The 23,082-nt window shown below is 44.8% G+C and overlaps 27 non-coding genes and 1 pseudogene across 27 annotated transcripts; 1 reads left to right on the top strand and 27 right to left on the bottom strand.

The window, feature by feature from the left end:
* The window catches only part of LOC130222042 (zinc finger protein 729-like), a 632,497-nt pseudogene that overhangs the window by 200,393 nt on the left and 409,022 nt on the right, over nt 1-23,082 (top strand).
* Nucleotides 106-177, bottom strand: trnah-gug (transfer RNA histidin (anticodon GUG)). The gene has a single exon. It is a non-coding gene; the product is annotated as a tRNA-His (tRNA).
* On the bottom strand, nt 442-523 carry trnas-aga (transfer RNA serine (anticodon AGA)). Its single transcript has one exon. It is a non-coding gene; the product is annotated as a tRNA-Ser (tRNA).
* Nucleotides 1,057-1,138, bottom strand: trnas-uga (transfer RNA serine (anticodon UGA)). Its single transcript has one exon. It is a non-coding gene; the product is annotated as a tRNA-Ser (tRNA).
* trnah-gug (transfer RNA histidin (anticodon GUG)) lies at nt 1,267-1,338 on the bottom strand. The gene has a single exon. It is a non-coding gene; the product is annotated as a tRNA-His (tRNA).
* Nucleotides 1,603-1,684, bottom strand: trnas-aga (transfer RNA serine (anticodon AGA)). Its single transcript has one exon. It is a non-coding gene; the product is annotated as a tRNA-Ser (tRNA).
* On the bottom strand, nt 1,970-2,042 carry trnak-uuu (transfer RNA lysine (anticodon UUU)). The gene has a single exon. It is a non-coding gene; the product is annotated as a tRNA-Lys (tRNA).
* trnas-uga (transfer RNA serine (anticodon UGA)) lies at nt 2,645-2,726 on the bottom strand. The gene has a single exon. It is a non-coding gene; the product is annotated as a tRNA-Ser (tRNA).
* On the bottom strand, nt 2,855-2,926 carry trnah-gug (transfer RNA histidin (anticodon GUG)). Its single transcript has one exon. It is a non-coding gene; the product is annotated as a tRNA-His (tRNA).
* On the bottom strand, nt 3,191-3,272 carry trnas-aga (transfer RNA serine (anticodon AGA)). Its single transcript has one exon. It is a non-coding gene; the product is annotated as a tRNA-Ser (tRNA).
* On the bottom strand, nt 3,558-3,630 carry trnak-uuu (transfer RNA lysine (anticodon UUU)). Its single transcript has one exon. It is a non-coding gene; the product is annotated as a tRNA-Lys (tRNA).
* Nucleotides 4,234-4,315, bottom strand: trnas-uga (transfer RNA serine (anticodon UGA)). Its single transcript has one exon. It is a non-coding gene; the product is annotated as a tRNA-Ser (tRNA).
* Nucleotides 4,444-4,515, bottom strand: trnah-gug (transfer RNA histidin (anticodon GUG)). The gene has a single exon. It is a non-coding gene; the product is annotated as a tRNA-His (tRNA).
* On the bottom strand, nt 4,780-4,861 carry trnas-aga (transfer RNA serine (anticodon AGA)). The gene has a single exon. It is a non-coding gene; the product is annotated as a tRNA-Ser (tRNA).
* On the bottom strand, nt 5,146-5,218 carry trnak-uuu (transfer RNA lysine (anticodon UUU)). Its single transcript has one exon. It is a non-coding gene; the product is annotated as a tRNA-Lys (tRNA).
* Nucleotides 6,296-6,377, bottom strand: trnas-uga (transfer RNA serine (anticodon UGA)). The gene has a single exon. It is a non-coding gene; the product is annotated as a tRNA-Ser (tRNA).
* trnah-gug (transfer RNA histidin (anticodon GUG)) lies at nt 6,506-6,577 on the bottom strand. The gene has a single exon. It is a non-coding gene; the product is annotated as a tRNA-His (tRNA).
* On the bottom strand, nt 7,208-7,280 carry trnak-uuu (transfer RNA lysine (anticodon UUU)). The gene has a single exon. It is a non-coding gene; the product is annotated as a tRNA-Lys (tRNA).
* trnas-uga (transfer RNA serine (anticodon UGA)) lies at nt 7,713-7,794 on the bottom strand. Its single transcript has one exon. It is a non-coding gene; the product is annotated as a tRNA-Ser (tRNA).
* On the bottom strand, nt 7,923-7,994 carry trnah-gug (transfer RNA histidin (anticodon GUG)). The gene has a single exon. It is a non-coding gene; the product is annotated as a tRNA-His (tRNA).
* trnas-aga (transfer RNA serine (anticodon AGA)) lies at nt 8,259-8,340 on the bottom strand. The gene has a single exon. It is a non-coding gene; the product is annotated as a tRNA-Ser (tRNA).
* Nucleotides 8,874-8,955, bottom strand: trnas-uga (transfer RNA serine (anticodon UGA)). Its single transcript has one exon. It is a non-coding gene; the product is annotated as a tRNA-Ser (tRNA).
* On the bottom strand, nt 9,084-9,155 carry trnah-gug (transfer RNA histidin (anticodon GUG)). The gene has a single exon. It is a non-coding gene; the product is annotated as a tRNA-His (tRNA).
* On the bottom strand, nt 9,420-9,501 carry trnas-aga (transfer RNA serine (anticodon AGA)). Its single transcript has one exon. It is a non-coding gene; the product is annotated as a tRNA-Ser (tRNA).
* On the bottom strand, nt 9,787-9,859 carry trnak-uuu (transfer RNA lysine (anticodon UUU)). The gene has a single exon. It is a non-coding gene; the product is annotated as a tRNA-Lys (tRNA).
* trnas-uga (transfer RNA serine (anticodon UGA)) lies at nt 10,462-10,543 on the bottom strand. The gene has a single exon. It is a non-coding gene; the product is annotated as a tRNA-Ser (tRNA).
* On the bottom strand, nt 10,672-10,743 carry trnah-gug (transfer RNA histidin (anticodon GUG)). Its single transcript has one exon. It is a non-coding gene; the product is annotated as a tRNA-His (tRNA).
* trnas-aga (transfer RNA serine (anticodon AGA)) lies at nt 11,008-11,089 on the bottom strand. Its single transcript has one exon. It is a non-coding gene; the product is annotated as a tRNA-Ser (tRNA).

Here is a 23,082-nt window from a genome sequence, read left to right as displayed (position 1 = left end):
TTTCTACTGAATGTGGGCAACATTGAACGCAGCACAGTTGGGGCATAAATGGCCTGAGGTTGTAAAAAGCAGCACAAGCATTGCTCGCAGTTAACAGGAACACGCTGCCGTGACCCGGATTCGAACCGGGGTTGCTGCGGCCACAACACAGAGTACTGACCACTATACGATCACGGCACACCGCTCGCTCGCCGATAAGCTCTGCAGCTGCCTGGACACTAAGGGACACTGGTTTGTGACCGTGATTCAAACTGGCATTTCTCTGGCCACAACACAGAGTACGGATGACTGTACGGTCGCGGCAAACCACTGTCGCTCACCCACAGCTGCCTGGTCACTAAGTGACAGGGGCTTGTTTGTGAGTTGCAGAGGAGGATTCCAATTACGTATAGGAGGCTTGAAAGAAAAGAGAACAACAACATAAGTGGACGTGCAAAACAACGTAGTCGGCAGGATTCGAACCTGCGCGGGGAAACCCCAATGGATTTCTAGTCCATCGCCTTAACCACTCAGCCACGACTACAGACGTCTGCGTTCTCTCTCCTGCTCTTAAAAAAAACAGATGCAGGCGTCCTCCAGGAAACGGCGTTTCAGAGCTGTGCCATGCCACTGCTGAGCTGCACCGTGAAAGACCTTGAAGTCATTAGGTGTTACCAAAGCCATGGTCCAAAAGCATGGCCAAAAGCACATTTCGCCTGGGCCTTTTGGAACTGTGCTAGCATCAGTCTTGAAAAGAGCTGTGCATAAAGCAACTCTCCAGAAGCAGATGGAGTGGGGAAAATGTGCCACAAAGGGACAGCCAAAACGGACTGGGCGACTTGGAAAAAAAACTATCAAATCCCAATCTGGATGAGCCGTACAAGATGTTGCTGTCGATTTATTGAACGTTTCTCTAGGCAACATCAGAGTGTAGGGACTACAAAAAAAAGCTAAATTGCGACTAGTCGCTGGACTTGAATTATTCAATATGGGATTAAACACGCAGGCCCGCAACCAAACGTCGCAAAAGCCACAGTTCCTCTCACAGAGAGAAAAAGCAAAAGCAGCTGGCTGTTCCGCAGTCGGCAGGGTTCGAACCTGCGCGGGGAGACCCCAATGGATTTCAAGTCCATCGCCTTAACCTCTCGGCCACGACTACGCATAGTGGCAGCTCATTGACTTTTTCTGCTGAATGTGGGCAACATTGAACGCAGCACAGTTGGGGCATAAATGGCCTGAGGTTGTAAAAAGCAGCACAAGCATTGCTCGCAGTTAACAGGAACACGCTGCCGTGACCCGGATTCGAACCAGGGTTGCTGCGGCCACAACACAGAGTACTGACCACTATACGATCACGGCACACCGCTCGCTCACCGATAAGTTCTGCAGCTGCCTGGACACTAAGGGACTCTGGTTTGTGACCATGATTCAAACTGGGATTTCTCTGGCCACAACACAGAGTACGGATGACTGTACGGTCGCGGCAAACCACTGTCGCTCACTCACAGCTGCCTGGTCACTAAGTGACAGGGGCTTGTTTGTGAGTTGCAGAGGAGGATTCCAATTACGTATAGGAGGCTTGAAAGAAAAGAGAACAACATCATAAGTGGACGTGCAAAACAACGTAGTCGGCAGGATTCGAACCTGCGCGGGGAAACCCCAATGGATTTCTAGTCCATCACCTTAACCACTCGGCCACGACTACAGATGTCTGCTTTCTCTCTCCTGCTGAGGTGGCAACCAAGCACAGGGTCAACAGGGGTAGAGGAAAGTGCACTAGCTCTAGTGCAACTTTTCCGTACAATCTCTGGGAAGCAGGGACAGCATAGCTCTCTAATCTAACAAACTCAGCTAACTAACATGGGCACTCTTTCCACACAAGCTGATGATCTGAATTCAGAGCAACGTGCTCTCGCAGGCCACACCACAATGGACAGCCACCAAGTGATATGAAAAGAACAACGAGGTCTCAGACAAGCAGACAGGCCTTCGCCCGCACAGGGACTTGAACCCTGGACCCTCAGATTAAAAGTCTGATGCTCTACCGACTGAGCTATCCGGGCTCCTGTCTGCCGAGGCACCTGTTTGCGGAGTTGGACCTCTGCAAGCCCCTTGCCGGCTAACAACACTTTCTCATCACAGCACAGACCTGCGTCCTCTTAAAAAAACCAGATGCAGGCGTCCTCCAGGAAACGGCGTTTCAGAGCTGTGCCATGCCACTGCTGAGCTGCACCGTGAAAGACCTTGAAGTCATTAGGTGTTACCAAAGCCATGGTCCAAAAGCATGGCCAAAAGCACATTTCGCCTGGGCCTTTTGGAACTGTGCTAGCATCAGTCTTGAAAAGAGCTGTGCATAAAGCAACTCTCCAGAAGCAGATGGAGTGGGGAAAATGTGCCACAAAGGGACAGCCAAAACGGACTGGGCGACTTGGAAAAAAAACTATCAAATCCCAATCTTATGAGCCGTACAAGATGTTGCTGTCGATTTATTGAACGTTTCTCTAGGCAACATCAGAGTGTAGGGACTACAAAAAAAAGCTAAATTGCGACTAGTCGCTGGACTTGAATTATTCAATATGGGATTAAACACGCAGGCCCGCAACCAAACGTCGCAAAAGCCACAGTTCCTCTCACAGAGAGAAAAAGCAAAAGCAGCTGGCTGTTCCGCAGTCGGCAGGGTTCGAACCTGCGCGGGGAGACCCCAATGGATTTCAAGTCCATCGCCTTAACCTCTCGGCCACGACTACGCATAGTGGCAGCTCATTGACTTTTTCTGCTGAATGTGGGCAACATTGAACGCAGCACAGTTGGGGCATAAATGGCCTGAGGTTGTAAAAAGCAGCACAAGCATTGCTCGCAGTTAACAGGAACACGCTGCCGTGACCCGGATTCGAACCGGGGTTGCTGCGGCCACAACACAGAGTACTGACCACTATACGATCACGGCACACCGCTCGCTCACCGATAAGTTCTGCAGCTGCCTGGACACTAAGGGACTCTGGTTTGTGACCATGATTCAAACTGGGATTTCTCTGGCCACAACACAGAGTACGGATGACTGTACGGTCGCGGCAAACCACTGTCGCTCACTCACAGCTGCCTGGTCACTAAGTGACAGGGGCTTGTTTGTGAGTTGCAGAGGAGGATTCCAATTACGTATAGGAGGCTTGAAAGAAAAGAGAACAACATCATAAGTGGACGTGCAAAACAACGTAGTCGGCAGGATTCGAACCTGCGCGGGGAAACCCCAATGGATTTCTAGTCCATCACCTTAACCACTCGGCCACGACTACAGATGTCTGCTTTCTCTCTCCTGCTGAGGTGGCAACCAAGCACAGGGTCAACAGGGGTAGAGGAAAGTGCACTAGCTCTAGTGCAACTTTTCCGTACAATCTCTGGGAAGCAGGGACAGCATAGCTCTCTAATCTAACAAACTCAGCTAACTAACATGGGCACTCTTTCCACACAAGCTGATGATCTGAATTCAGAGCAACGTGCTCTCGCAGGCCACACCACAATGGACAGCCACCAAGTGATATGAAAAGAACAACGAGGTCTCAGACAAGCAGACAGGCCTTCGCCCGCACAGGGACTTGAACCCTGGACCCTCAGATTAAAAGTCTGATGCTCTACCGACTGAGCTATCCGGGCTCCTGTCTGCCGAGGCACCTGTTTGCGGAGTTGGACCTCTGCAAGCCCCTTGCCGGCTAACAACACTTTCTCATCACAGCACAGACCTGCGTCCTCTTAAAAAAACCAGATGCAGGCGTCCTCCAGGAAACGGCGTTTCAGAGCTGTGCCATGCCACTGCTGAGCTGCACCGTGAAAGACCTTGAAGTCATTAGGTGTTACCAAAGCCATGGTCCAAAAGCATGGCCAAAAGCACATTTCGCCTGGGCCTTTTGGAACTGTGCTAGCATCAGTCTTGAAAAGAGCTGTGCATAAAGCAACTCTCCAGAAGCAGATGGAGTGGGGAAAATGTGCCACAAAGGGACAGCCAAAAAGGACGGGGCGACTTGGAAAAAAAACTATCAAATCCCAATCTGGATGAGCCGTACAAGATGTTGCTGTCGATTTATTGAACGTTTCTCTAGGCAACATCAGAGTGTAGGGACTACAAAAAAAAGCTAAATTGCGACTAGTCGCTGGACTTGAATTATTCAATATGGGATTAAACACGCAGGCCCGCAACCAAACGTCGCAAAAGCCACAGTTCCTCTCACAGAGAGAAAAAGCAAAAGGAGCTGGCTGTTCCGTAGTCGGCAGGGTTCGAACCTGCGCGGGGAGACCCCAATGGATTTCAAGTCCATCGCCTTAACCTCTCGGCCACGACTACGCATGGTGGCAGCTCATTGACTTTTTCTGCTGAATGTGGGCAACATTGAACGCAGCACAGTTGGGGCATAAATGGCCTGAGGTTGTAAAAAGCAGCACAAGCATTGCTCGCAGTTAACAGGAACACGCTGCCGTGACCCGGATTCGAACCGGGGTTGCTGCGGCCACAACACAGAGTACTGACCACTATACGATCACGGCACACCGCTCGCTCACCGATAAGTTCTGCAGCTGCCTGGACACTAAGGGACTCTGGTTTGTGACCATGATTCAAACTGGGATTTCTCTGGCCACAACACAGAGTACGGATGACTGTACGGTTGCGGCAAACCACTGTCGCTCACCCACAGCTGCCTGGTCACTAAGTGACAGGGGCTTGTTTGTGAGTTGCAGAGGAGGATTCCAATTATGTATAGGAGGCTTGAAAGAAAAGAGAACAACAACATAAGTGGACGTGCAAAACATCGTAGTCGGCAGGATTCGAACCTGCGCGGGGAAACCCCAATGGATTTCTAGTCCATCGCCTTAACCACTCGGCCACGACTACAGACGTCTGCTTTCTCTCTCCTGCTGAGGTGGCAACCAAGCACAGGGTCAACAGGGGTAGAGGAAGGTGCACTAGCTCTTGTGCAACTTTTCCGTACAATCTCTGGGAAGCAGGGACAGCATAGCTCTCTAATCTAACACACTCAGCTAACTTCATGGGCACTCTTTCCACACAAGCTGATGATCTGAATTCAGAGCAACGTGCTCTCGCAGGCCACACCACAATGGACAGCCACCAAGTGATATGAAAAGAACAACGAGGTCTCTGACAAATAGACAGGCCTACGCCCGAACGGGGACTTGAACCCTGGACCCTCAGATTAAAAGTCTGATGCTCTACCTACTGAGCTATCCGGGCTCCTGTCTGTCGAGGCACCTGTTTGCGGAGTTGGACCTCTGCAAGCCCCTTGCCGGCTAACAACACTTTCTCATCACAGCACAGACCTGCGTCCTCTTAAAAAAAACAGATGCAGGCGTCCTCCAGGAAACGGCGTTTCAGAGCTGTGCCATGCCACTGCTGAGCTGCACAGTGAAAGACCTTGAAGTCATTAGGTGTTACCAAAGCCATGGTCCAAAAGCATGGCCAAAAGCACATTTCGCCTGGGCCTTTTGGAGGTGTGAGGTGAGGTGGCAACCAAGCACAGGGTCAACAGGGGTAGAGGAAGGTGCACTAGCTCTAGTGCAACTTTTCCGTACAATCTCTGGGAAGCAGGGACAGCATAGCTCTCTAATCTAACAAACTCAGCTAACTTCATGGGCACTCTTTCCACACAAGCTGATGATCTGAATTCAGAGCAACGTGCTCTCGCAGGCCACACCACAATGGACAGCCACCAAGTGATATGAAAAGAACAACGAGGTCTCTGACAAACAGACAGGCCTTCGCCCGAACAGGGACTTGAACCCTGGACACAGACCTGCGTCCTCTTAAAAAAAAACAGATGCAGGCGTCCTCCAGGAAACGGCGTTTCAGAGCTGTGCCATGCCACTGCTGAGCTGCACCGTGAAAGACCTTGAAGTCATTAGGTGTTACCAAAGCCATGGTCCAAAAGCATGGCCAAAAGCACATTTCGCCTGGGCCTTTTGGAACTGTGCTAGCATCAGTCTTGAAAAGAGCTGTGCATAAAGCAACTCTCCAGAAGCAGATGGAGTGGGGAAAATGTGCCACAAAGGGACAGCCAAAAACGGACTGGGCGACTTGGAAAAAAAACTATCAAATCCCAATCTTATGAGCCGTACAAGATGTTGCTGTCGATTTATTGAACGTTTCTCTAGGCAACATCAGAGTGTAGGGACTACAAAAAAAAGCTAAATTGCGACTAGTCGCTGGACTTGAATTATTCAATATGGGATTAAACACGCAGGCCCGCAACCAAATGTCGCAAAAGCCACAGTTCCTCTCACAGAGAGAAAAAGCAAAAGCAGCTGGCTGTTCCATAGTCGGCAGGGTTCGAACCTGCGCGGGGAGACCCCAATGGATTTCAAGTCCATCGCCTTAACCTCTCGGCCACGACTACGCATGGTGGCAACTCATTGACTTTTTCTGCTGAATGTGGGCAACATTGAACGCAGCGCAGTTGGGGCATAAATGGCCTGAGGTTGTAAAAAGCAGCACAAGCATTGCTCGCAGTTAACAGGAACACGCTGCCGTGACCCGGATTCGAACCGGGGTTGCTGCGGCCACAACACAGAGTACTGACCACTATACGATCACGGCACACCGCTCGCTCACCGATAACCTCTGCAGCTGCCTGGACACTAAGGGACTCTGGTTTGTGACCATGATTCAAACTGGGATTTCTCTGGCCACAACACAGAGTACGGATGACTGTACGGTCGCGGCAAACACTGTCGCTCACCCACAGCTGCCTGGTCACTAAGTGACAGGGGCTTGTTTGTGAGTTGCAGAGGAGGATTCCAATTACGTATAGGAGGCTTGAAAGAAAAGAGAACAACATCATAAGTGGACGTGCAAAATAACGTAGTCGGCAGGATTCGAACCTGCGCGGGGAAACCCCAATGGATTTCTAGTCCATCACCTTAACCACTCGGCGACGACTATAGACGTCTGCTTTCTCTCTCCTGCTGAGGTGGCAACCAAGCACAGGGTCAACAGGGGTAGAGGAAGGTGCACTAGCTCTAGTGCAACTTTTCCGTACAATCTCTGGGAAGCAGGGACAGCATAGCTCTCTAATCTAACAAACTCAGCTAACTAACATGGGCACTCTTTCCACACAAGCTGATGATCTGAATTCAGAGCAACGTGCTCTCGCAGGCCACACCACAATGGACAGCCACCAAGTGATATGAAAAGAACAACGAGGTCTCAGACAAGCAGACAGGCCTTCGCCCGAAAAGGGACTTGAACCCTGGACCCTCAGATTAAAAGTCTGATGCTCTACCGACTGAGCTATCCGGGCTCCTGTCTGCCGAGGCACCTGTTTGCGGAGTTGGACCTCTGCAAGCCCCTTGCCGGCTAACAACACTTTCGCCTGGGCCTTTTGGAACTGTGCTAGCATCAGTCTTGAAAAGAGCTGTGCATAAAGCAACTCTCCAGAAGCAGATGGAGTGGGGAAAATGTGCCACAAAGGGACAGCCAAAACGGACTGGGCGACTTGGAAAAAAAACTATCAAATCCCAATCTTGATGAGCCGTACAAGATGTTGCTGTCGATTTATTGAACGTTTCTCTAGGCAACATCAGAGTGTAGGGACTACAAAAAAAGCTAAATTGCGACTAGTCGCTGGACTTGAATTATTCAATATGGGATTAAACACGCAGGCCCGCAACCAAACGTCGCAAAAGCCACAGTTCCTCTCACAGAGAGAAAAAGCAAAAGCAGCTGGCTGTTCCATAGTCGGCAGGGTTCGAACCTGCGCGGGGAGACCCCAATGGATTTCAAGTCCATCACCTTAACCTCTCGGCCACGACTACGCATGGTCACAGCTCGTTGACTTTTTCTACTGAATGTGGGCAACATTGAACGCAGCACAGTTGGGGCATAAATGGCCTGAGGTTGTAAAAAGCAGCACAAGCATTGCTCGCAGTTAACAGGAACACGCTGCCGTGACCCGGATTCGAACCAGGGTTGCTGCGGCCACAACACAGAGTACTGACCACTATACGATCACGGCACACCGCTCGCTCGCCGATAAGCTCTGCAGCTGCCTGGACACTAAGGGACACTGGTTTGTGACCGTGATTCAAACTGGGATTTCTCTGGCCACAACACAGAGTACGGATGACTGTACGGTCGCGGCAAACCACTGTCGCTCACCCACAGCTGCCTGGTCACTAAGTGACAGGGGCTTGTTTGTGAGTTGCAGAGGAGGATTCCAATTACGTATAGGAGGCTTGAAAGAAAAGAGAACAACAACATAAGTGGACGTGCAAAACAACGTAGTCGGCAGGATTCAAACCTGCGCGGGGAAACCCCAATGGATTTCTAGTCCATCGCCTTAACCACTCGGCCACGACTACAGACGTCTGCTTTCTCTCTCCTGCTCTTAAAAAAAAACAGATGCAGGCGTCCTCCAGGAAACGGCGTTTCAGAGCTGTGCCATGCCACTGCTGAGCTGCACCGTGAAAGACCTTGAAGTCATTAGGTGTTACCAAAGCCATGGTCCAAAAGCATGGCCAAAAGCACATTTCGCCTGGGCCTTTTGGAACTGTGCTAGCATCAGTCTTGAAAAGAGCTGTGCATAAAGCAACTCTCCAGAAGCAGATGGAGTGGGGAAAATGTGCCACAAAGGGACAGCCAAAACGGACTGGGCGACTTGGAAAAAAAACTATCAAATCCCAATCTTATGAGCCGTACAAGATGTTGCTGTCGATTTATTGAACGTTTCTCTAGGCAACATCAGAGTGTAGGGACTACAAAAAAAAGCTAAATTGCGACTAGTCGCTGGACTTGAATTATTCAATATGGGATTAAACACGCAGGCCCGCAACCAAACGTCGCAAAAGCCACAGTTCCTCTCACAGAGAGAAAAAGCAAAAGCAGCTGGCTGTTCCGCAGTCGGCAGGGTTCAAACCTGCGCGGGGAGACCCCAATGGATTTCAAGTCCATCGCCTTAACCTCTCGGCCACGACTACGCATGGTGACAGCTCATTGACTTTTTCTGCTGAATGTGGGCAACATTGAACGCAGCACAGTTGGGGCATAAATGGCCTGAGGTTGTAAAAAGCAGCACAAGCATTGCTCGCAGTTAACAGGAACACGCTGCCGTGACCCGGATTCGAACCGGGGTTGCTGCGGCCACAACACAGAGTACTGACCACTATACAATCACGGCACACCGCTCGCTCACCGATAAGTTCTGCAGCTGCCTGGACACTAAGGGACTCTGGTTTGTGACCATGATTCAAACTGGGATTTCTCTGGCCACAACACAGAGTACGGATGACTGTACGGTCGCGGCAAACCACTGTCGCTCACTCACAGCTGCCTGGTCACTAAGTGACAGGGGCTTGTTTGTGAGTTGCAGAGGAGGATTCCAATTACGTATAGGAGGCTTGAAAGAAAAGAGAACAACATCATAAGTGGACGTGCAAAACAACGTAGTCGGCAGGATTCGAACCTGCGCGGGGAAACCCCAATGGATTTCTAGTCCATCACCTTAACCACTCGGCCACGACTACAGACGTCTGCTTTCTCTCTCCTGCTGAGGTGGCAACCAAGCACAGGGTCAACAGGGGTAGAGGAAGGTGCACTAGCTCTAGTGCAACTTTTCCGTACAATCTCTGGGAAGCAGGGACAGCATAGCTCTCTAATCTAACAAACTCAGCTAACTAACATGGGCACTCTTTCCACACAAGCTGATGATCTGAATTCAGAGCAACGTGCTCTCGCAGGCCACACCACAATGGACAGCCACCAAGTGATATGAAAAGAACAACGAGGTCTCAGACAAGCAGACAGGCCTTCGCCCGCACAGGGACTTGAACCCTGGACCCTCAGATTAAAAGTCTGATGCTCTACCGACTGAGCTATCCGGGCTCCTGTCTGCCGAGGCACCTGTTTGCGGAGTTGGACCTCTGCAAGCCCCTTGCCGGCTAACAACACTTTCTCATCACAGCACAGACCTGCGTCCTCTTAAAAAAACCAGATGCAGGCGTCCTCCAGGAAACGGCGTTTCAGAGCTGTGCCATGCCACTGCTGAGCTGCACCGTGAAAGACCTTGAAGTCATTAGGTGTTACCAAAGCCATGGTCCAAAAGCATGGCCAAAAGCACATTTCGCCTGGGCCTTTTGGAACTGTGCTAGCATCAGTCTTGAAAAGAGCTGTGCATAAAGCAACTCTCCAGAAGCAGATGGAGTGGGGAAAATGTGCCACAAAGGGACAGCCAAAAAGGACGGGGCGACTTGGAAAAAAACTATCAAATCCCAATCTGGATGAGCCGTACAAGATGTTGCTGTCGATTTATTGAACGTTTCTCTAGGCAACATCAGAGTGTAGGGACTACAAAAAAAAGCTAAATTGCGACTAGTCGCTGGACTTGAATTATTCAATATGGGATTAAACACGCAGGCCCGCAACCAAACGTCGCAAAAGCCACAGTTCCTCTCACAGAGAGAAAAAGCAAAAGGAGCTGGCTGTTCCGTAGTCGGCAGGGTTCGAACCTGCGCGGGGAGACCCCAATGGATTTCAAGTCCATCGCCTTAACCTCTCGGCCACGACTACGCATGGTGGCAGCTCATTGACTTTTTCTGCTGAATGTGGGCAACATTGAACGCAGCACAGTTGGGGCATAAATGGCCTGAGGTTGTAAAAAGCAGCACAAGCATTGCTCGCAGTTAACAGGAACACGCTGCCGTGACCCGGATTCGAACCGGGGTTGCTGCGGCCACAACACAGAGTACTGACCACTATACGATCACGGCACACCGCTCGCTCACCGATAAGTTCTGCAGCTGCCTGGACACTAAGGGACTCTGGTTTGTGACCATGATTCAAACTGGGATTTCTCTGGCCACTACACAGAGTACGGATGACTGTACGGTTGCGGCAAACCACTGTCGCTCACTCACAGCTGCCTGGTCACTAAGTGACAGGGGCTTGTTTGTGAGTTGCAGAGGAGGATTCCAATTATGTATAGGAGGCTTGAAAGAAAAGAGAACAACAACATAAGTGGACGTGCAAAACATCGTAGTCGGCAGGATTCGAACCTGCGCGGGGAAACCCCAATGGATTTCTAGTCCATCGCCTTAACCACTCGGCCACGACTACAGACGTCTGCTTTCTCTCTCCTGCTCTTAAAAAAAAACAGATGCAGGCGTCCTCCAGGAAACAGCGTTTCAGAGCTGTGCCATGCCACTGCTGAGCTGCACCGTGAAAGACCTTGAAGTCATTAGGTGTTACCAAAGCCATGGTCCAAAAGTATGGCCAAAAGCACATTTCGCCTGGGCCTTTTGGAGGTGTGAGGTGAGGTGGCAACCAAGCACAGGGTCAACAGGGGTAGAGGAAGGTGCACTAGCTCTAGTGCAACTTTTCCGTACAATCTCTGGGAAGCAGGGACAGCATAGCTCTCTAATCTAACAAACTCAGCTAACTTCATGGGCACTCTTTCCACACAAGCTGATGATCTGAATTCAGAGCAAAAGCCACAGTTCCTCTCACAGAGAGAAAAAGCAAAGGCAGCTGGCTGTTCCGTAGTCGGCAGGGTTCGAACCTGCGCGGGGAGACCCCAATGGATTTCAACTCCATCGCCTTAAACTCTCGGCCACGACTACGCATGCTGGCATCCCGTTGACTTTTTCTGCTGAATGTGGGCAACATTGAACGCAGCACAGTTGGGGCATAAATGGCCTGAGGTTGTAAAAAGCGGCACAAGCATTGCTCGCAGTTAACAGGAACACGCTGCCGTGACCCAGATTCGACCCGGGGTTGCTGCGGCCACAACACAGAGTACTGTCCACTATACGATCACGGCACACCGCTCACTCACCGAAAAGCTCTGCAGCTGCCTGGACACTAAGGGACACTGGTTTGTGACTGGGATTCAAACTGGGATTTCTCTGGCCACAACACAGAGTACGGATGACTGTACGGTCGCGGCAAACCACTGTCACTCACCCACAGCTGCCTGGTCACTAAGTGACAGGGGCTTGTTTGTGAGATGCAGAGGAGGATTGCAATTACGTATAGGAGGCTTGGAAGAAAAGAGAACAACAACATAAGTGGACGTGCAAAACAACATAGTTGGCAGGATTCAAACCTGCACGGGGAAGCCCCAATGGATTTCTAGTCCATCGGATGAATTGGATGAATCTTATTTGAAGTGTGCAGCAAGTCTGAGAATTCGAAGCTAACTATTGTCCTCAGATCATCACGCCTAAGTTTTGAGAAGACCAGTCGGAATTGTTTCACACAACTTAAATGTAACCCAACAAAGACAACCCAGATGGGACTTGAACCCACAATCCCCTGCCTTATCCATTAGGCCACTGGGTCAACACTAGCCTTTGTCATATCTGATGTATGGCTCAGGAAGTTCTTGTTACTCAGAAAACAGTTCTTTAGGATCCCTATGCCATATTGCATTCAGACGATCTGATGTGTACACCTAATGACAAAACAGCTTCTCTGAGGAGTTTTCCATTGTCATGTCTTTTTGACCTAAGGGTATGAACCTAGCTTTTTAAAGGTAATACTGGATTGTCTTGCACAGTCAACCTAAAGGGAACTGCATCAAAGACAACCCAGTTGGTACTTTAAACCCACAATCCCCAGCTTCGAAGGCTGGTGCCTTATCCATTAGGCCACTGGACTGTTTTATACTTACTGTGAACTGTAATATGCCTCCAGGGAGTTGCTGACACACGTAACAAAAACAACATAAACAAAGAGTAGATTGGATCGGTCTCACAGAATTTTTTGTGGCACTGCAGACTGCTTCTACTGGGCTCGTTGGTCTAGGGGTGTGATTCTCGCTTTGGTTGCGAGAGGTCCCGGGTTCAAATCCCGGACGAGTCCTACGACAGTCATAGAAAAAGCAGCGGTGCTGTGCTATCCATGATGTTTTTATGTTAATTGTAGCAGCTTTTGCTGTGACTTTACTTAATGAACATTTAGTGGACTTCTGATCTAAATCAGTCTAACATGTACAACTATACAGACAAAAAAAGGAGCGGCAATGATTCGGTTGATAGATTTGTTTACGGATCTTGAACAACCCACCAGCTTTATATGTAAGCACCATTTTTACACCGTCTTTTTACACCGTCTCCTCTCTGTAGGCACCATGCAGGATTCGAAATGGCCTTTCGCGTTAGGTATCTCGTTACCCTTTTAGTCATAAGAGGTAACATGCATGGCAATGCAGGAAGTTAATGACATGCAAACACATCTCAAGAAGGTTTTCACAGCTACCGTGTTTCATCCACCAAACATTGCTCCCAAATTGAAGTGAGACCTTCAAAGACAACCTAGATGGCATTTGAACCAACAATCCCAAGCCCTGGAGGTTGATGCCTTATCCCTTGGCCACTGGGCCATTTCGGCAATCATTTGGCATGGATTTTTTGTATGCCTTCAACAAGATGCCAACGAAAAGAAACCGGGTAACACTTTATTTTGATGGTCCCCCTTTAGATAGTCTGCTGACCGTAAGTTACTTTTCAAGTTCTTATCTGTTTACTTTCATCTGGATAGTATCTGTAGATTGTCTTTAAATGTTCTTAGGCAATCAATACAATGTCTACAGCATGTAAACATTTATTAAACTTTCGGTAAGATAAGTGTTACCTAATTAGGTTCTAGATGTTCAACAGTGTATCAGTAGATATGCAACAAATCTTCAACAGATGTTCAGCAATGTATTAGTAGATATGCAACAAATCCTCAACAAGTTTTCAGAACATTGACCACCAAGATGTTTGTTGTTATTGTCTGCATGTAGTTGTTATCCAGTTTATGAATAGACTTTGAGTAAACATTCAGATGCCTATAAGTAGCAACGCAAGATATTTTAACATGAACTTTAATCAAATATAAAATTAGGGTTAGGTACAATCTAAGAGTGTTCAATTAACTATTTGTTGCATTTAACCTAACTTTCAGTAGACAGTTATTTTACTTTAAAGGGCACATAGTTTACCTCTTTTTTATGATTTAATATTAATATTATGGTTCTTCTGAGTGTGCCAGTTTAGGTTCAGTTTAAAACACAATTCAGATTTTTTTATTATAATGTGTTAAAAAGTGTCATGTTGGGGGCGTGTCCACAGTTCGCTGATTTATGGATGTGTTGCTTTACATGTAAATTAGTTTCGGCTTCCCGCCAACGTAACAAGGGGCGGGGCCATGAGCTCACCCGCTCTGCATTTGCAACAGAGTCTGACAGGCAGACAGAGAAGGAGCAGGAGTGAGAGGTTCAGCAATCAGTCGTACATGTACGACTCGGACACAGACCAAGCAGAGAGTACAAAATCATATGTGTCTTTGTACAGTTTTACAGCCAACTGTGTGCTAGTTTCAAGTGCCGAGCTTGTACACAGAAACTAATAACCATGCACACTGAATGAACTTTTACTGAGGCACCGGATGCGCCGCTCGAAGCCGCGACATGGCACACCAGACACTCTCTGTGGCAGGGCAGAAACATGAAGTGTTCCGAATCATCGCGCCACGCATTTTTTAATTCTAAACATAGGTTTCTATTAGGGTACACACAACGGCAATTCAAGTCTGCAGCGGTCCGAGGCGCCCAGCCGTTGACTTGAGTGAACCCTGATAGAAACCGATGTTTAGAATTCTAAAACGCATGCTAGTTAAGATCACAGGGAGCTTCTGGGATCAATATTGGTGGGCGGGGGGACCGCACTCCTACGTAAAGTTGCGGTCGGTTTGAAAACCGCTCCAATTGCTCCATTGTTTTTATGTTGTTAAATTGAAAAAAAAGCACTGGGTGTGCTTATATCACCCCAATATGATGGTCTATACACCATACATGCACATATGTCTGTCCAAACAGCTTGAAAAGTAGATTTTTTACCATAGGTGCCTTTTAAGGTACATTTATCAGCTCATCTGTTGTCACACTGGGCCCATCAAAATGAAGTGAAAACCTAAGAAATGCTGTTGAATGACTGTAAGGAGCCAACATCACAGACAGCATGGCTACTAATCTGTAAATGTTCAGCAGATAGTCAACAGACAGGTAGTAGTGACACTGATGCAAGTATTTGAAGACAAAAACACAACAGCGCCACACGTACAAGAACATACAAATAAATACCAGAGTCATTAGTTCGTCCAACTGCTTTTAATTTATTGCTGTCAAAACAAAAATAAAATAAAAAAATTAACAGCCCAGGTAATTAAGCTGAAGAAAACATTCGGTTCAGGACAATTAAGAACAATTGTTGTTACATCCACAGTGGAATGAACAGCCAACTTATCCAGCATATGTTTTTATGCAACGGATGCCCTTACAGCTGCAACCCATCACTGGGAAACATCCATACACAATCATTCACACACATGAACTAAGGACAATTTAGCCAACCCAATTCACCTCTACCACATGTTTTTGGACTTGTGGGGGGAAGCGGAGCACCCAGAGGAAACCAACGCGAACATCGGGAGAACATGCAAACTCCACACAGAAACACCAACTGACCCAGCCGAGGCTCGAACCAGTGACCTTCTTCCTGTGAGGCGAACGTGCTACCCACTGAGAATGTTTTTTTTTCATTGTCTTTAACATAGTAGGCTGAAAAATAACTAATTTTAGAAATACAATTTAGATGACGAGGTGACATGGTGGCGCAGTGGGTAACACGTTTGCCTCACAGCAAAAGGTTGATGGTTTGAGCCTCGGCTGGGTCAGGTGGCATTTCTGTGGCATACCATGTGGGCTTCCTTCGAGTGCTCCAGTTTCCCCCACAAGTCCAAAGACATGTGGTATACAGGTGAATTGAGTAAGCTCGAATTGCTCGAATATTCAGACAGAAAGGCAAAAGTGAACCCTTCCTTTTCATTGATAGGACTTTTATGTGAACATCTCCAACAATGAGCTCTCTACACGTTTGAGCAAACTCTGTTCATTTTCCTGGTGTGAAGCTGATGCTGTTAAATTGCTCCCTGTTAGCAAAGTACAGCTCTGCAATAGGAGCGAGCTGGGCCACTGCATTTCGAGAGACACCTTCTCTCTGGAATGCTCTGGTCATGGTTGCTCCACGTCTTGTCAGCTTCAAAAGCCTTTTGTAGCGATGTATGACATCACGAACATTATTAGCTGAAAAACTATTTAAAACAATTAATACCTTCATGACCAAATAATCACAATGCAACCACCTATCCTAAGCCTAATGAGCACGTAAAATAATAGAAAGAAGTATCATTAACACTAGCACATCTGTGTGTGTGTAAGAGCGTGAAAACAGTACATTTGAGACAGAGAGATAGAATGTAGGCGTGTGTGAGAGAGCATGTACAAGAGTGAGTGTGTGAGTGAGAGTGTGTTCAGGTGTGTGTGATTGTGTATAAGACTGTGTGTGAGAGAGAGAGCATGTACTTGTGTGTGTGTCTGAGAGAGAGAGAGAGAGAGAGAGAGAGAGCGCATGTACATGTGTACTTGTGTGTGTGAGTGTATAAGAGAGTGAGCATGAACTGTATGTGTGTGTGAGAGAAAGAGCATGTTTGTCTGAGAGAGAGAGAGAGAGAGAGAGAGAGAGAGAGAGAGAGAGAGTGTGTACATGTGCTTGTGAAAGATTTTCAAAAACACATTTAATTGTGGATTGCATAGAGAGGAGACAATTGAAACAAATGACACACCAAACTGTTATTTTAAAAAGAAAACTAATCGTATCATTCATTATGATGTAAACAGAAATAACTACCATAAAATTAAAACTGGACCTCGTTTGATCTTGTCATTTTTATTCTTCTTGTCCTTCTTCTTGTTCTTTCTCTGTTTCTTGATTTTGTTTTTCTTCTCTTGAGTCTCTTCTGAACTGGAACTCAAAGAGCCGTCATCACAGGATTCGTCTGTCACTGATGTCTCTACATCAGTCGATGCGTTCTCAAGAGGTAACAGATAGGCTTACCTTCACCCTTCACGCTTCCTAGGTTGTGTTTTTTACGGGTGTTGTACTGTGACATCTATAAATGTAAAAAATAATTTTAGAAGGTGGCAAAACATTTAAGGCCATCGGGCAGTTAGTTAAACAGTGTTGTGCTGAAATGTCCTGAAAACTTGTCAGACCAAGCAGTTATTTAATTTTTGGTTTTATATTTAAGCAAAGTTTTAAGGGAACTGGATATAATTATCAATAATAATACTTTTAAAATAATATATATATATATATATATATATATATATATATATATATATATATATATATATATATATATATATATATATATATATCCACACTCACACACAGTCTAAAAATGATTATTAATCATGTAATATATACCCAATCTAAAGATACATTATTAAAGCATGCAAAACTACTTGATTTTTATACAGGTTTTCATGACAGATGGTGATTAAATTGAATTTTTTTTTTGCCTATATCACTTTCTGTACTTGAAAACAAAATATTTATGCTTTTTAAAATCTAGTTTACAACAACTGACTACCATATAGGCTGAGTTAAAATGGATCGATGTTGATGCGAGCTGATCACATTCCATTAGGCCTACTTGAAACAGTAACAGTCAAATCACAAGAAACATTAGGTCAAAAACTTCATACATACCTTTTCTTACACGGTTGTTCCATTTAGATATTCACGGAGTACAAATTGGCTTTTCTGCCGTTAAGGAAACTTTATTTGGGCGGCAATCCTTTTTTAAGCGCCTTTTAAATAGTTCTCCTGTAGAGGGTGCTTAGCTGCACATAATTTGAAGTCGAGCCTCTATGTCTTATGGGAGAGATTAAAAACACTGTCATATTTAATGAAATACGAATTATATTACTTCTAGCCATCTTATTTACAAATTAAAATCGTCCTGCTAACGTTTAAAAAATATTAAATAAGGTTTATTTTGAGTCATCGGAAACGACCATGTGATGACAGCGCTTAGAAATGTAACAGGTACCCTGTGACATCGACATCGTCGGGACCAATGACTGTAAAAGCTGTTATGAATATAATAAAAGAAATAAACTTTACTATGATTTATAATTAGATTAATATTATGAATGCAAACCGCACAGAAAAAAAAATATTTCATTTAAAATAAAACCTATCCCTCAAACATCTGGGTCGTCATTTTTATTATTGTAATGATCTGGATTTGCAAACACAAACTTATTACTAAAGAACAATGACATTTTTAAACTTTCCTTCAGTCTAGGGTTTTTGTTCAGAAACAATAATATAATAAATTCATTTCTCTTTTAGCACGTCTTCAATGTCTTTAAACAAATAAATGTAAAACAAATATGCATTTCAAATACATTTTTAATAAACAAAGACCACAAAATTATTACTGGCGAACAAATATTCTAAAACTTTTTTAGCTTTTGTTCACTGTTTTGTTCAAAATAACAAAATAAAGTGTTTCTCTATCATTAGACACTAAACATTGCCTTATTTTATAAACAAAGGGCAAATAGTTGCTTGTATATAATGAGGGATATTCAGACATGTTCATATTTTAAGTTTATGGTATACAGTGGTGGCCAGAATTATTAGAACACCTGTATTCTCACCAGCTAAAAATGTTTTGTGTTTTTAAATGTTATTTTATTATTTCCTACTAACACACTTCAGCAAAAGAAAACTGACTTAAAACCATTTTTAGCAGGTGAAAACACTACTGTTGTAATAATTTTGGCCACCACTGTATATTATTAAATTTCAAAATAATTCATATAAATAGCAGGTATATATGCTGTCTACAGTAGGTGAGAGTTCAAAGTGACCATTACCGCCGTGGCTTATACCGCCGCCATTTGAAATGGGCAAGCTTCTCAATCAGTCTCTTGACAACAGAGGGAAACATTTGTGTACAGATTAGTTTGTCTTCTTCTTCAGTCTTTTCAGAGGAATACAACATTGTTTCTGTGCAATCCCTGATTGTATAATACCTTCAGTCAAGCCTGGCCCTAAAGTTTTACACATTATTTTATATTTGACTGCACAAATCTTCTCAGTACATGTCAAACAAAGACATTCGCTCAATTACTAATAGATCTCAGATTTCTTTACCTGTTTGCGTGAGTTTTTGGAATAATATATTTAGCTGACAGAATGATCCGAGTTTTACATAAATTCCTCTTATATAATAAAGTTGGTGAAGTCTCTACTCATAACTGCTCTAAATCACAAACTTGCTCAATCTTATAATATTATTCTCCCAAATGCTCTTTTTGTATTCAGTCTGAAGAAATATAAAGTCATTTGCTTTGGGAGTGTACTTAATATCAAGTGTTTTGCGTTGACTTTTCCAGTTCTCCTAAAAATGCTTTTATCCAAACTTTTGTATCCTCTAAAATTGTATTTTTAGTTACTCATTGAAACTAGAGCCTTCTTACTATAAATGTATTAATTTATAGCTTTTTCTTTCTACATTTGGCATCCAGAGATTTTGATATGTATGTGAACTCTAACAATTACTGCATGGAAGACTCTTGCTTGGCGAGTCTGATAAACTAGCTATTTTATACGTATCCGAAATCCTTTAGCATTCAAATTTGCTATTTAACGTCTCTGCAATTAATGCAATACTATATGTAAAAACGAAACTATCATATACGAACTTTTGGGAAATGGCAAATCAACAAACGACATAGCTGGCTAACGATGGTGTTGGGAAACGCATCCCAGGTTGTGAATTATATTTTTCCACATTATAGGCTAGCCTATGCGGTGCAACAGGTAACAATTTTGCTTTAGACCTAGATATAGCTAATTATTGTTATTATTATTATACATTAGTGGACATAATGCGCTTTTTTTTAAACAAGCAGATTTTTTTTCTTTTTCTGCATGCGTGTGAAAGAGAAATGAACAGAGAAAATGAACAGACGAAAAATAATATGCGGCTCACTTTGCGTGCGGGTATGCCCATTTATTTAATTCATAACTGCCACTAGTTCTGAGTGCATGAGAGTGTTTTTTATGAAGTGGCAGTTGGTCAAATGTTTGTAACATAGCCTGTAATAAATAATAAATAGCCTACTGATAAAGTAAGTTCAGGTGATCACAAGTTCACAATCAGGTGATGTGCTCCACTGGCACAATAATCTTAATATTATTTTGTAGTGTGTGCTGTTTTTCATATGCGCACGTTTAAGATTTGAGGTAATAACATCGCCATGATGGTGAAAGAAATCGAAACATTTATTTCACCCTAACGCAATTTAATAGGGCACTATAAAGGCTAAAGAATTTAATTCTTATATTTGGTTTTTGCAGCCTAGGGCTTTTCACCATGTATCATTTCTAAAACATAGCCTACAGTATAGTGTAAACGCATGTTTATTACTAAGAAAACTAAAACAAAATTATATTTTAATTGAACACATCACATCACATAAAGTACACATACAGAACCGTCTATTTAGTATTGTGAAAAGGCAAAGCTGTAAATCTGTGGTTAAAGTGCCACTCAGCGGTCAAAAGCTGCTGGCGCATCAACTAGCGTCGCCACTGCGGTATGAACGGCGCCAAAGAGAACAAATGGCACACTGGCACATTTCCACCACTTTTAAGCAGGTGTAACGGAGGCCAGCTAGTGAAGTGCTGTGCAGGTAAACCTCACTCCTCTGACCTCTAAAGGTGCTCTGGTGACAGACGCTAGGGGCCATGGTCTTTGGCCTACTTGTTAGAACAACTGCCATGCGGAAGGTCGCCGGTCCGATCCCAGCTCGGAGCGGGTTGGGTGGTGTAGGGCCAGCGGGGTTACACAGACCTGGGTAACCTCCCTGTTCAAAAAACCATCAATCAACACCTCAGTGGATGAAAAATACAGACCAGTCTCTCTCCTTTTTTTTTCTTGCCAAAACACTACAAAGGGCTGTTTTCCACTAAATTTCCAAATTTTTTACTCAAATCAAACTGCCTGAAGGATATGGAAAAAAAACATCACCAACTGCTTACATCACCTTCTCTGCAACTCCACGCATTCAACACAGTTTCTCAATCCAGCTGGAATCATCCACCATTACCCCATGTAGTTCGGTAAGAAATCTTAGAGTGATACTGGATGATCAGTTGTCCTTCAAAGAGGACATTGCTAACACAGCTCCATCATGCAGATCTGCATGATCATGATGCACGACTTTTAGTGCAAAGTCTTGTCATTTCAAGGCTGGACTCCGACAGTGCCCTTCTAGCTGGATTTCCATCCTGCACCCTTATTTCTCTACAGATGCTCCAGAATGCTGCAGCTCATCTGCTCTTCAATGAGAGCCCATGTAACTCCTTCCTTTATCTCTCTGCATTGGTTACCGCTCGAGGCTCATATCAAGTTAAAATCACTGGCACTGCACCCTTTTACCTCCACCTACTGCTGAAGGTCTACATCCCCTCCAGGAGCCTCCAATATGTGAGCTAGCGCAGGCTATAAATCACTTTCCCTAACATTTTCATTGACTGTTCCCTGCTGGAGGAATGTCTTCCCATTCCCAACAAAATGTAAATGTAAGATTCTCAGTCTCAAAAATAATAAAAAAAAAAATATATAATAATAATAATAACATTAATCCATGCCTAGCACTATTTATTTACAAAAACAATTTCAAAAATTTTCATAAATTTAATTTGGAATTTAAGAATTGTGTGCTACTTCAAAAAATTTTTTAGAGACTTAGGGAGATCACTAAATTTGTCCCTCTGGGGCAGTGCCTTTCTTTGAATACTACGTGTTTATTGCAACCAAGGTAATCAATGGTTTTTAAACCTTATAGCAGATGAATCCTTCTGTATGTGTCTGATGCTAAACAAGAGCTAGTGATATTTGCAATACATTGGTGTAAATGAAAAACTAGTATCAGAAACAGTATTTGTCTTGTAACATTTGATGTAAGATAGTAACGAACGTACAAGATATTTTACCACATGAAATTACCAAGCAGTCTGTTAATGACTTACCCTGAGCATAATGGTACGGGGCGTGGACCTGCCCTCCATGGCAACTGCTTATTGGAAGACAGTGCCATTGGGATGGACCAAACCAGATCACTTAAAAACCTACTGCAACAGTAAAAAAAGCTTTTTGCATTAGCTTGCTCATGCTCGCTGCTGCTCTCTGCCCCCTCACGCCTTGCTCTCGGACACTGCACCGCCACGCAATCGAGTCTCAAAGAACTTTCCATGCAACCTCTTAAAGTTTAGGAAACACCGAAACAGCAAAAAACTTTTGCAAACCGACTCTCAGCAGAGTCTGTCACCCCAGTAACCCAGGACAACTTCCACTCACAAGCGAGTGAATCTCAAGGACGTCACTAAAGCCGAGTCACCAACCAATCAGGAACGCCATGTTTCGTTGAGGCCAGTCGGCGAAGAAAACAAATGTTGTCTCTTGCTGATCTGGTGCAAATTGATCTTAAGCGGATTAAGATAAGCCAAATCTCTGCTTTTGTGGTTTCTCAGGTGTGATTCTAAGATCTAGTAATAAGAGCTAAAATTCATTTGGGACTGTTGTCAACTCATTTAGCACAAGCACCAGAATTGAGAACCACTGCTCTGAGGTACTCAAAATAACAAACTACATACTCAAAATGAATTGCCTTCCTAAAGTTACTTCTCTGCTTCAGTATATAACTGTAAATATTTATTTCCAATATTTAAAACAGTATGATAATTTAGTCAATTAATTTCACTGGAACAATAAGCACCCTAGGTAGCATTGGAGTACATTGCAACAGCCAGTTGATAAAAAAGGGTTGTGGCTCCCTGAGCATTTACTTCATTATTACGCCTTCAGCCTTAGACATCTCGCGCATCCCTCCTGAGAGAGCTCCATCTTGGTTTATAGTTAAACAAGCCATCCTACTTCCCCTTACACCACTACAATGTCTATTTATTCATTTTATTTTGTAAATGTGTTATTTTTGAGGCTGATCTCAAAAATATGATCATTTTTACTGACAGAATTTAAGGTGCAGCCTAGGACTGTCTCTGCCATTTGCAAATAACGTTGTCCTTTTGGCTTCATAGGACATGGACCTTCAGCATGCAGTTGTACGGTATGCTGCTGAGTGTGACATGGCAGGGAAAGAAACAGCACCTGTAAGACCGAAACCATGGTGCTTGACTGGA

Source organism: Danio aesculapii, chromosome 4 (genome assembly GCF_903798145.1).
Source record: "Danio aesculapii chromosome 4, fDanAes4.1, whole genome shotgun sequence".
NCBI classification, from domain to species: domain Eukaryota; kingdom Metazoa; phylum Chordata; class Actinopteri; order Cypriniformes; family Danionidae; genus Danio; species Danio aesculapii.
This window is presented reverse-complemented; position numbering and strand designations above follow the sequence as displayed.